The sequence below is a fragment of the Rhineura floridana genome, chromosome 17 (genome assembly GCF_030035675.1).
Source record: "Rhineura floridana isolate rRhiFlo1 chromosome 17, rRhiFlo1.hap2, whole genome shotgun sequence".
Taxonomy (NCBI): Eukaryota; Metazoa; Chordata; class Lepidosauria; order Squamata; family Rhineuridae; genus Rhineura; species Rhineura floridana.
In genome coordinates, this window is record NC_084496.1 from 13922239 (window position 1) to 13934753 (window position 12515).

Below are 12515 nucleotides of genomic sequence, written 5' to 3' on the forward strand. Positions count from 1 at the left end.
AAGGGATTTCCCCCCAAACCCCCCCCCCTCCTCCTCCTCCTCCTCCTCATTATTACAACAATAACAACCAACAATAGATGGAGGGGATCCCTTGTTTAAAAAACTGCCAATTCTATGCATGTGAATGGCCTGATTGGCTCATGAACAATAAATCTGGTTAAATTAATTTATGAATTGCCTTTTACATTAATCTGAAGACGGTTGACAAACGCATCATGAAAATAGCTCGCAATAGCTTTCAAAACCGTACCAAAAACCCCTAACTCAAGGCAGGTTTAAGGAGCAGTAGATGTCTCTGAGCATGTACAGAGTCGCTCTCCATCAAAGGAGACAAACGTAGCAGGTAGCTATATTGGTCTAGGAGAGAGCTACTGCACTCACGCCTGCTCATGCGTTTCCCAGGAAAAGGCATCTGGCGGGCCCCTCTGGAAAGCGGGATGGTGGACTCCGATCCAGCAGGACTCTCCTAATGGAACCTCCATGTTCAGAAACAGCGTACCTCCGGGAACCCAACACTACTGGGGGCATGCAACAGGGAAGAGCTGTCGCATTCCTGTCCTGCTTGTGAGCTTCCCAGAGGCATCCGGTTGGCCATTAAAGCAGAATCGGATCACACAGCTGTCCCCACTGGTGCCCTCTGGATGTTGGTGGACTACAACTCCCATTAGCCCCAGACAGCATAGCCAATGGCCAAGGATGATGGAAGCTGTAGTTCAGCGACATCTGGAGGGCACCTGGTTCTGGTCCAGGACAACATTTCGTTAGCGTTTGCTTGTACTACTAGGCACTGTATCAGAACAGCGTTGGCTCCAGATTTTGAGAAGGGTTTAGGTGTCCCCCTCCCTCAGTGGGTCAATCTCCTTGCTACCCTCATTGCCTCCCCATTTCCCTCTACACACCACTTCCCGGAAGGAAAGGACAAGGCAAGTGGAGTCTGATGCTGCTCCTTGTTATTGGTTGCATATCTGGAGAGGGCAAGTGACCAGGTAGCGACAGCAAGGAGAAGCAGAAGGAGCAGGGAAGGGCCGTAATTCAATGGTAGAGCATCCGCTTTGCATGCAGAACATCTCAGGTTCAATCCCTGGCATGTCCAGGCAGGGCTAGGAGAGATCCTTGTCTGAAACCCCAGAGAGCCACTGACAGTCAGTGTAGACAATGCCAAACTTGATGGACCATTGGTTCAACTCAGGGCAAGGCAGCTTCCTAGCTGAGCCAGCAGTGGCCTCTCTGGTACGCTGTGGGCCTTGGCAGGTGCTTTATGCTGCCGACTCTTTCTGTCAGGCCTGTTTCCCTCAAGGCCAACTCGAGGATTTCAAACAGAGCTGACACTTGCCCTTCAAGAAGGGTTCCTATGTGATTGTCGGCAGCAGAGCAGGCATGCTTTGATGAGGGGGACATAGCTCAGGGCCAGAGTGTCTACCTTGCTTCTAGAAGTTCCTAGGTTCAATCCCCAGCCGCTACTGGGAGGAAGGGCAGGATATCAATCTAATAAATAAATAATAAATAAAATATCCAGATAGGTCTGGGAGAGGGTATCTTTCTGCAGTCCTGGAGAGCCGCTGCCAGTCAGTGTAGGCACTACTGAGCTAGATGGACCAAATGGTCTGACTTCATATAAGGCAACTTCCGATGCCATTTGCCCTTTCTCCTCCTGGTGCTGTAAAGGGTGGCATAAAACGGAGAGCTTTCCCTCAAACTCGCATAAAGAGCAACTGCTGACTAAGACGACGATTTAAAATCTATACAAGCAGAAGGCCCCATTTAAGGATTTGCGACCTATCAAGGCACTTGTCAAGGCCCCCGTGTAAGTTATGAGCTGAAACGGGTTGAAGAGGAGGTCATAAATCCGACAAGAGCAATGCCGCCGCCACCCCAGTGGGTTTCCCTGCAAAATGAAAATGGGAACTGCCCCTTAATTCTACCAGGTCTTTGGCTCTTGCTGGACTGCTGAAATATGAATGACTCTTCTTAGCTGGGATGGAATAAGGAATTTACTCCCAAGAGCTAGGGAGGTGCTCATAACTCACCGAGAGCACAGCAAAATAAAAGTTTAGTTTCCCCTTATGGAAGAAAAACGACCTCTCTCCACAGTCTGATGTCACATGCTCAGTTTATTCCCACATTTGGGCTCCCCTCAATGTTTTTGATAGGACTAGGCCAGGGGTTCCCAAATTGTCGTCTATGGACCAGTAGTGCTCCATGAGCCTCATTCAGGTGGCCGGCAGCATGTCCACATTAAATATATATATATTGATTTTTAATTGTGTTTGTATTGCTTCCTTTGTTTCTTATATTGCATTTCATTGCATTACAATTTAAATTCTGTGGAATGCAAGTTGCAATACAATCAAAGCGATCCAAATCCAATTAAAAATCATACGGCATTTGGACACAGTGCATTACAACTGCTACAAGAGGCGGGGAAATTGTTCAGTGGTCTGCCAAGACCATCAGTGATTTTCAAGTGGCCCATGGGGAAAAAAAGGGTGGAGCCACTGGACTAGACCAGTGGTGGCTGGTGGCTCCAATGTCAGTGGGCCAATGGAATCCGTTCCGGGTGTCAGTCCAAATTTTCACGGAGCAGCTGCTCCTTGAAAGTTCAGACTAAAACTCGAAGTGGGTTCCTCTGCCTCACTGACAACGCACTACGCACTATCCCCTTCATAGTCTTGGCTAACAGCTTGCACAGGAATCCGCTGTAGGTTTCTACAATGCAATCTCTGCATTGGGTGTTGTTATATGTAGTATGTCAGTGATTCATTCAGTGTTTTCAGTTGGCATAAAGCTGGTATAGCAGAGTGGGGAAGAGAGCCTGGCTGGGAGTCCAGAGTCTGTGAGTTCAAATCCCTGCTCGTGTCTCCTGGGTGTAAAGGGCCAGCTAAAGATCACCCCCTCAGTGAGTGGCTCAGGGGTGACGTGCCCTGCCACCTGTGCAGCCGTGGGCAAGCTGCATAGTCCCAAGGAGCCCAGTTGCCCCCCAGCTGGCAGTTGCAGACAAGGAAGGGTCTGGCTTGTGCAACTGTGGCAACCTGGGCAGGCCCTAGCCAGCTGGGGAGGACTAGCCTCAGAGGGAGGCAATGGTAAACCCCCTCTGAATATCACTTACCATGAAAACCCTATTCATAGGGTAGCCATAAGTCGGGATCGACTTGAGGGCAGTCCATTTCTATTTTTTTCAGTTGGCATGGCCAGCCACCTTGACAGTTCACAAGTAAGTCCAACTCAGTTCTATGGGGATTATTCCCAGGGTTAAGCATACACATAGGATTGAAACCCAAGCGGCTCAGATTCTTTTCTCTTTTAACTTTGTTGTTATGTGCCTCCAAGTCGACTACGACTTATGGCGAACCTATGAATCAGTGACCTCCAAGAGCATCTGCCATGAACCCCCTGTTCAGATCTTGTAAATTCAGGTCTGTGGCTTCCTTTATGGAATCGATCCATCTCTTGTTTGGCCTTCCTCTTTTTCTACTTCCTTCTGTTTTTCCAAGCATTATTGTCTTTTCTAATGAATCATGTCTTCTCATTATGTGTCCAAAGTATGATATCCCCAGTTTCATCATTTTAGCTTCTAGTGATAGTTCTGGTTTCATTTGTTCTAACACCCAATTATTTGTCTTTTTTGCACATGCAATAGAAAAGTCTTCAATAAATAAAGAATTCTGTATGTATAGCCCGTCTCATCAAATTGCCCTCTGTCCCAGGAAAATGCAGAGAAGTGACACAGCTCAGACTTTGATGGATTTTGCCAGGAAAAAGTAGTGATTTATACATGCATGTAGATTTCACAACAATAGGTATAAGGGCTGCCTGTTCCATCCCTTGAGGATCTGTTCCTTTTTAAAAAAAAATCATTATTTCATTGGTGTAAAACAGGTCCCTGTACAGCAGAGCATCATAAAGCAAGAGTGGAGAAACTTTCTCAGCCTGAGGGCCACATGCTGATTCATTCCCTTCCGGGCAACCTTCCAGAGCCCTCATGCCAGTGGCAAGGGCAGTAGCTCAGTGGTGGAGCATCTGCTTTGCATGCAGAATGTCCCAGATTCAATCCCCAGCATCTCCAGGGAGGGCTGAGAAACACTCCTGCCAGAAAGCCTGGAATGCTGCTGCCAGTCAGTGTAGATGATACTGAACTACATGGACCAGTGGTCTGACTCAGTACAAGGCAACTTCCTATGATTCTATGGTGGGCAGGGCCAGAGGCAAAAATGGGTGGAGCCAAATGGTAAATTTTACCTTTGTACAGTAGGCTAGCTTCTGCACACCCACTCACTCACTCCTCTCTGTCCTCCATCCAGACAAGCAAGAGTCATGATCAGAGCTCAAGGACGCATTCCAGCCAGGAAAAAACACTCCAGGAGGGTGAAATGCAGGGTTGGCGAGGGGGTGTGGCCCATGCAAAGAAGGGTGTAGCTGGGGAGGAGTCCCAAGGGCCAGACTGAGACGTTTGGAGGGCCACATTTGGCTCCCCAGGCCTGAGGCTCCCTGCCCCTGCGATAAACAGTTACATGGAAGTTATGTCGTGTTGAGCTCAATGGGGCTTATGTCTGAGCAGACACATATAGAAGGTAAGAACCAGGGTTTACCCATCTCCACATGGTCTCTGCCTCTCCATTGTGTTTGTAACCTAAGCAGTTCTCATTTGGAAAATCTGGCAAGTTTCCCAACATGAAAATCAAGCCAAGGGACGTTTTTCAGCACCACTGCAACCCATGGGAGCTGGTCCTTTGGGGCAACTGGGGCTCTGCCCCACCAACCTCAGTGTGCCATCTGCTAGTCCCTGCCTGCCTGCCTTCATACTTGAAACCAGTCCAGGGGATGGCACTGCCCATCGGCTTCCTCCTCCTCCTTAGTCTCACTGTAGCCCCTGGTAGAACTCAGCATGGAGGAGGTGGATGGGAACAAAACTAGACTGAGTTGGCTCTGCCTGTTGTTGGCTCTGGCTCCAACTACTGTTGGCCTCCTGCCTTGCACTCTACCACTCTATGGGCATCAAATGGCAGATACTGCGTTCCAATCTGCCAAATATGAAATCCAACTGATTTCCACTTACCAGGGAAAAGATCTGTCTTTGCTTGCAATGGGACCCTAGTCAACCTCAGAAGGTTTCCCCATACCAACATCAACATCACACTCTTATTCTAACTACAGTGCTGTTTTTTAAAAAAAAATAATTGGAAGTGATACAGTCTTTCCATGTTTAATACACAAGACACACAGAGAGACACACATACACAGAGAGAGAGAGAGAGAGAGGGAGGGAGGGAGGGAGGGAGGGAGGGAGGGAGGTTTGGAGCAGGCCTTCCAGCAGCTGTAAATTGAATTAATATTATTAAGTCAATGGGCACAGACTAAACTTACACAAACAGAGCCTTCCTGTTCTGTTCTGCAAAGGGTCTGGTGCTACAAGTGACAGTGCAAGAGACAGAATTTAGAATCAAAGGAAGCAGCCCTGTACTAACTAAGGTCATTGGTCTATCTGCGTCAATATTATCTATGCTGACTGGCAGCAGCTCTACAGGATTTTAGACAGGGTTCTTTCCCAGCTCTATCTGGAGATGCTGGGGATTGAGCCTAGGACCTTCTTTATGCAAAGCAGATGCTGTCCCATTGAGCTATGGCCCTTTGCTACTCTTAGTCAGACCATTGGTCCATCTAGCTCAGTAGTGCAGCTCCCCAGGAGTTCAGACAAGGTTCTTTCATATCTGGAGATGCTGAGGATTGAACCTGAAAACGTCTGGAGGCCACGCAGATGCTCTACCACTGAGCTACAGCCCTTCCGTACTGCAGTGGGAGAGAGCTGTGTTCACCAACTGGGACCATATTCAGCATGCCACCAAGTTCCATATTGTTTAAAGCAGGGGTAGGAAGCTGCCTTATATCAAGCCAGACCATTGGTCCATCTAACTTGGTATTGTCCACTGTGACTTGCAGTATCTCTGCAGGGTTTCAGAGAGGAGACATTCCTAGCCCTACTTAGAGATGAAAGGGATTGAATCCAAGACCTTCTGCATGCAAGGCATCCACTGATCTACCACTGAGCTGTGGCCCTTCCCCCATCATGGTGACCTCTAGATGTGCTGGACTGCAACTTTCATCATCCCTGACTATGGTTGGCCATGCTGTCCAAGTCTGATAGGAACTGTAGTCCAACAACTTCTGGAGGATACCACATTGGCTACTCCTAGCCTACACTGGCTGTGGCTCTCAGTGTTTCAGACAGCAGCCTTTTCCCAACCCCACCCAGACATGGTGAGGATTAAACCTACATGAGAAGCATGTGCTCTACCACCTAGATCCAGCCATTTCTTCAAGGATCAGCCCTGCTGCACTAGGGGCACATAGGTGCATATGCCAAGTCAGACCACTGGTCCATCTCAGTATCTACACTGAGTAGCAACAGGTCTTCAGGGTTTTCAGACATGGGAATTTCCCATCCCCACCTGGAGATGCTGAGAATTAGACCTGGGAACTTCTGCATGAAAAGCATGTGCTCCCCCACTGACCCATTTTACTTCCCCACTGTTTAAATAAATGGTTGTCTTTTGTGGGAAGAGACAAAGAAGGGATCATTCATGTTTGGTGTTGGCTGGGACTAAGGTTTCCAACTGATCAGGTGAAAGCAATCTGTCCTCCTCCTTTGCCTTTAACAGCAGCTTGATCCACAAAAAATATAATGTATTTGTTGCTGTTATACACTGCTTTTCTATCCAGGATCTCCAAGGTTGCTAGCAATAATTAAAATCAGAATTAAAAAAGGCACCATGAAAATATCTAAAAGCTACAAATGTCAAGTTAGAAGTTCTTGCAGCTGTGGTGGCATTCGGGGGGGGGAGAGATCTCACATTTGCCCCCACAGCTTTCAAAACTGGCCATATTTTTGCAACCTGCTTTCCCAAGTGCAATAGCCCCAGGAAGTTTGTACCACCTGATATTTAAGGACATCAGAAGAGCCCTGCTGGATCAGGCCAGAAGCCCATCTAGTCCAGCATCCTGTTCTCACACTGGCTAACTAGATGCCTATGGGAAGCCCACAAGCAGAACTGTGATGTCCCCAATTGAGATTCCTTGAAATGGCTATTTCAGTTTCAGGAGCAAACTGTTGCTATCAGTGGAGATGGAACCTAGTAGCCATCTCAGCTAGTAGCTGCTGATAGCCTTATGCTCCATGATTTTGCCCAATCCTCTTCTAAAGCCACCCAATTTGATGGCCATCACCGCCTCTCATGGGAGCAAATTCCATATTCCGTATTTGAATTATGCACTCTATGAAAAAGCACACAGAGAATTATTTCTGAACATACAGGTTGTCTCTCAGGCAGCTGTGGCTTCTGGCTAGAGGCTCTCTGGACCTGAGAAATTAATGTATTGTCATTTGCTTCTCTCTATGCATTTCCTTTGCTGATAAAGCTCATTTGTATTAGAATGGTGAGTCATGCTTTTTGTAACCTTCTGATCTATTATCCAGACAGGGATAATTCCAGGAACCACCTCTTCTCTTTCAGTGGCTAAATGAGAGGCATGCACCGTTGCTCCCTGTCACTTCTTTTCCTTCACCTCACAAAGCAATCTTATGGTTTTGGGGGGAGGGGGATGTTGAAATGATGCACACCTGCATGATAAAATGTGGCAGCATTCTGACCAGGTTGCCCTCTGGATTTAAAGATGATTCACATGGTTCATGCAAAATTCTGCCAAAGACTTGTTGCAAACCACCTCTAGCAGGGCCAGTGCCAGAGGGTGGCCAGGTCGGGCCGCGGCTGAGGGCCCCTCCTTAGGGTGGGTGGATAGTGCTTCCTTCTGTGATCTGTGGCAGCATCGGTTCCTGACCCTGTCACGGATCGCAGAGTGGGAGCTCCCAGGCACCCCCTTACTACCGCACAGGCCTGCAATGCCTGCTTGCACACCCCACCTACCTTTCCTTGAAGTAAATGCTGGCTGCGCTGGGGGTGCATGCCTGCCATCAACCAAGATAGCGGCCAAGGCTTCCCTAAGGGGCTAATGCCCCTGCTGTCATCTTGGTTGATGGCAGGCATGTGCGCACAGCAAAGCCAGCATTCACTTCAAGGGAAATGTAGGTGGGGTTTGTGGGCGGGTGCCGGGTCCCAGGGCAGGCTGGCTCCCAAGGGCCCTGGCATACCTGGCATTTGCCCTGACCTCTAGCATAAATATAAGAACAGATTAGGGGTGAGAAACTTTTTTCAGCCCAAGGTCACATCCCCTTGTGGGAAACATTCAGGGGGCCACATGCCTGTGGTAGGTAGGGCCAGAAGCAAAATTAGATGGAGCAATGGATGCGACTCATACCTTTGTAAAGTATAAATCAGAGGTTTATGCATGCCCCTCTCTCCATCCAGGCAAGCAAAAGGCCTGATCAGAGTCCAAGGACACAATCCAGCCAATGTACCCAAAGAGGACATGGAACGGGGGGGGGGGTTTGCCTGAGAAGAGACACATGCATACCACTGGTATATGTCCAGGTTTAAAGGACTGCAGCCTTAGATGCCTAAATTAGAATTTGTAGTGATCAGAATAGCAGTGGGATGGTTAGATCATGGCAGTATGAAACAAATTAATGTATAGTATATCCACTAATAGGCAAAAACCCCTTGTGGCTTAAGAATGTACCTATAGCCAACAGATATTTCCATCAAACTTTTAAAAGTTGGGAATTTGGGCTGCTATAGCGAATGCACCAGGGGAGCAGGAGACCTGACCTCCTCTCTGAGATATTGGACTGCCCTACAAATTTGTCAAAATGCAAACACAATTTGGTCTTTCAACAGTCCAATCCACTTCCTGTGAAGCTTGGAAGAATTTGGTAACATTACCAAATGTTACAGTTGCTAATCAAAGAGAGGAAGGGAGGAGGAGGGGAGAGGAGAGGGGAGATGGAGAAGGGAGGGGAAGGATTACCCCAGAGAATCCTGGGAGGTGTAATTTATGAAGTGTGCTGAGAGTTGTCAGGAGACACCCTATTCCCCTCAGAGAGCTACAATCACCAGAAGAGGGGCTGACTGTTGAAACCCTTTGGCCATTGGAGCTCTGCCAGGGGAATAGGCGTCTCCTGTGGGTAACTGTGGCCAAGCTTTCTCAATATGATGAGAATTATTGCAGCAATTATTAAAATTTCATATCGCAAGAGGGGAGCCAAAATTCCCCCTTTCTTATCTAAGAGTGATTTTAAGTCATATTTCTGTGATCTGCTTTTAAAAAAAAATGAAATAGTACAATTAATTACTTATGATGATGATGACCGTATAAAAAACTGTTAAAACAATTGCATTAGATATAAACAATTAAAATAATTGCATATAGAGAGTTGTATTCAACTAAATCCTACTCAGAGTAGACCAACTGAAATTAATTCACCTACGTTAGTCATATCTATTAAATTCAATGGTTTTACTCTGAGTAGGACTAGCATTAAATAGCACCCATATAATTATTTCAAATCCGATACAGATTCCAATTCCCTGTATATAAATTGCTCTTCCCCTTTTTGGACTCATACTCAGGATGGTGATGGTGATGAAGATGATGATGATGGCAGTGTAGTCTGCACACAGCAAGCCCATGTGCTATTGCACTGAAGCTTTCTCTTCAGGAGTGGGTGGCAGTTTGCATCAACCTTAAGGGAGCTCATCCTTTTATTATACTTTGGGGAACACTTGTACAGCATGTCCCGTCAATAAAGGATCAAACTGAATTAAGTGAAAGGCTACAAGAGTCAACTACAGTTCTAGCTATGATGTGCCCAGAACTTGAGACGCCAGCAGCAAACACAATGAGACCTTTTGTCTATGATCTCCGTTGACTCCATTATGGGAAACTGGGTATATAAATGCTATGATGGGGTGGGAATGGTGATGAGCACAAGCCAACTGAGGTGTTGTCGAAAAGAGGTGGGGAAACCTTTTCAGTCCAAGGGCTGTATTCCCTCACAGGCTACTACCCTGGGGCCACATTCCACAGGCGGGGTGGGCTTAGGATTAGACAAATTCATGAAGGATAAGACCACAGATGTAGGGATGGAAGAAACTGTGGATTTGGTTCTCCAAGTTTCTCATTTTTCCAGTTGTAAATTCAGTTCTCCACATTTCTGCAGCAATTTGCAACTTAAAAAAAAAACGCTCATGAAAATTCTAAAGCATTTTTAGTGTGAATTTCTCCAAATAAACATAGTTTTGTATGCATTTGACTAACGTACACATTTCTGCAAGCAATTTCTCCTGATATAATGCATTTTATATATTATATTCACTAATATATTCATTTTTATGCACATTTCCCCCTAATATATGTAAACATTGTTTGGAGACTACATTGCAAAATTTGGATGTGTGAATTTCAAAGGATAGCCGTGTTTCGGTTATATTGTTTCAGAAGGTATGAACTGGATAGATTCAGTTTTAATTGCAAACTAAATTGAATTTCTCCACCATCCCTATATTAATGACTACTAAGCTTGATGGTTGTGAATACTGTCAGAGGCAGAATGCTTCTGAATACCAGTTGCTGGAAACCGCAGGAGGGGAGAGTGGTCTTGCACTCAGGTCCTGCTTATGGGCTTCCCTTAAACATCTGGTTGGCCACTGTGAGAAGAGGATGTTGGACTAGATGGGCCACTGGCCTGATCCAGCAGGCTCTTCTTAATGTTCTTGTGTTCTTATGCGGCCCTTTTGGTTGGGGCAACAGATGTGACTCTTACTCTTTGTACAGCCACACAAAAGCCAGAGGTGTTCTACACACACCTCTATCCAGGCAAGCAAGATATATTGCCACAGTTCAAGGATGCATTCCAGCCAGGCATGGAGCGGGGCGGTGAAGGATATGGTTTGTAGAGGAAGTGTGTCCTAGGCAGCATCCTGAGGGCCAGACAGAGAGGCCTGAGGGGGTGCATTTGGACCCAGTGCTTGAGGTTCACTACCCCTGCTGTAGGAAATTGACTAATAAGGAGCTGTTGGATGTCAACAAAGCTATTTCCTTAACTTTTTGGCCAGGGATATATGCCTCTGCAAGAGACAGAGATCATTGGAATTTGCCATTGTCTAGAACATGTGAGGGCAACAGGATGACCAAGGGAAGGTGACTACAATTTATCCATCGCCATTGGCTAGGGATGGGTGAGAAATCTGATTCAGTTCTCATTTCAAGCTGAATCTGTCAAATTCACCCTTTCCGAAACAATATGAGAACCAAAACACAGCCATGCTTCAACATTTGCACTTAGTCAAATTTTCAATGCAGTTTGCCAACCAACGTTTACAAAAATACATATATAAGGTGAAAATGTGCATAAAAATGAATGTGTGAGTGAAAATAACATGCAAAAAATTATTACATGACAAGAAACAGCTTGTAAAAATGTGCACATTAGTCAAAACTGCCTACAAAAATGTGTTTATTAGGAGAAATTCACACGAAAAAGCTGGAGAATTTTCATGAGGATTTTTTTTTTTAAAAAATGCAAATTGCTACAGAAATGTAGAGGGCTAAATTTAAGACTGGGAAAAAAAATGAGACACTGAGAGGACTGAAATTGGTGGATCTTTCCATCCCTACCATTGGTCCTGGGGTGACTGTCTATCTGGGGTCACCCAATAAAAATAAGAGTGGAATTAAATGTTACATTAATCACGTGGTTTATCCTTGAGTGAAAGATTATTCTGTCACAAATAGCCAGTGCATGCATGTGTGTGTGTGTGTATCCATCTGAACCCTGGGATAGTGGGTAAGGGGTCTTTAATCCTTTGCCCCTTTTGTGGTCCTGGTCAAGATTGGGGCTCCCCATGCCTGCTATCTTCATGTGTGTGGGATCTCTAAATAGAGGGAATGGGAGCTTTCCCCCATTTTAAAAAAGAACAGACATGGGGGCCCTGATCCAGATTGGGAACACAGCCCAGGGACAAAGAGTTAAAGCCTCCTGCCCCCCCCATGCCAGGGTCCTGATATCCTGATATGGATCCCCCCCTGCCCACACACTGGCTATTTGTCAAAAGAAAAATCTTGGCACTCAGTGACAAACCATATGATTAACATAACATGTTGCCTGGCCTTAATTGGCAGTAGATTTAGGTCAAACAGAATAAATTACTTCTTCATATGATGTGGAATGTGAAGAACTGGACTTAATACTGGAAAAATGCACAATAGAAAGAAACTGAAACTGATTTGTCCATCCCTACTCTCTGTCTAAGTGTTCTCTATGATGGAAGGAATTGATTGCGGGGGGGGGATGTCTCCCCTCCCGAATAATAGGGTAGGATCTAGCAACACACAGTGATTGCTCATTGGATGCATGTGTCTGTGGGCTTGCAGCTGAGTGGATATCAGAAATTGAAAATGGTCTGCAAGGAGACGGAGTGATCTGATTGACGTGTGTGTGTGTGTGTGTGTGTGTGTGACAAAGAAAGAGTGGGCTCTGGTTCTGAGTTTTTTAATAGGAGGGTGCAGCCCCATTTGCCAAAGAAGAAAACTATCCTGGTTGTAGAATGACCCCTCTTAACAGCCTC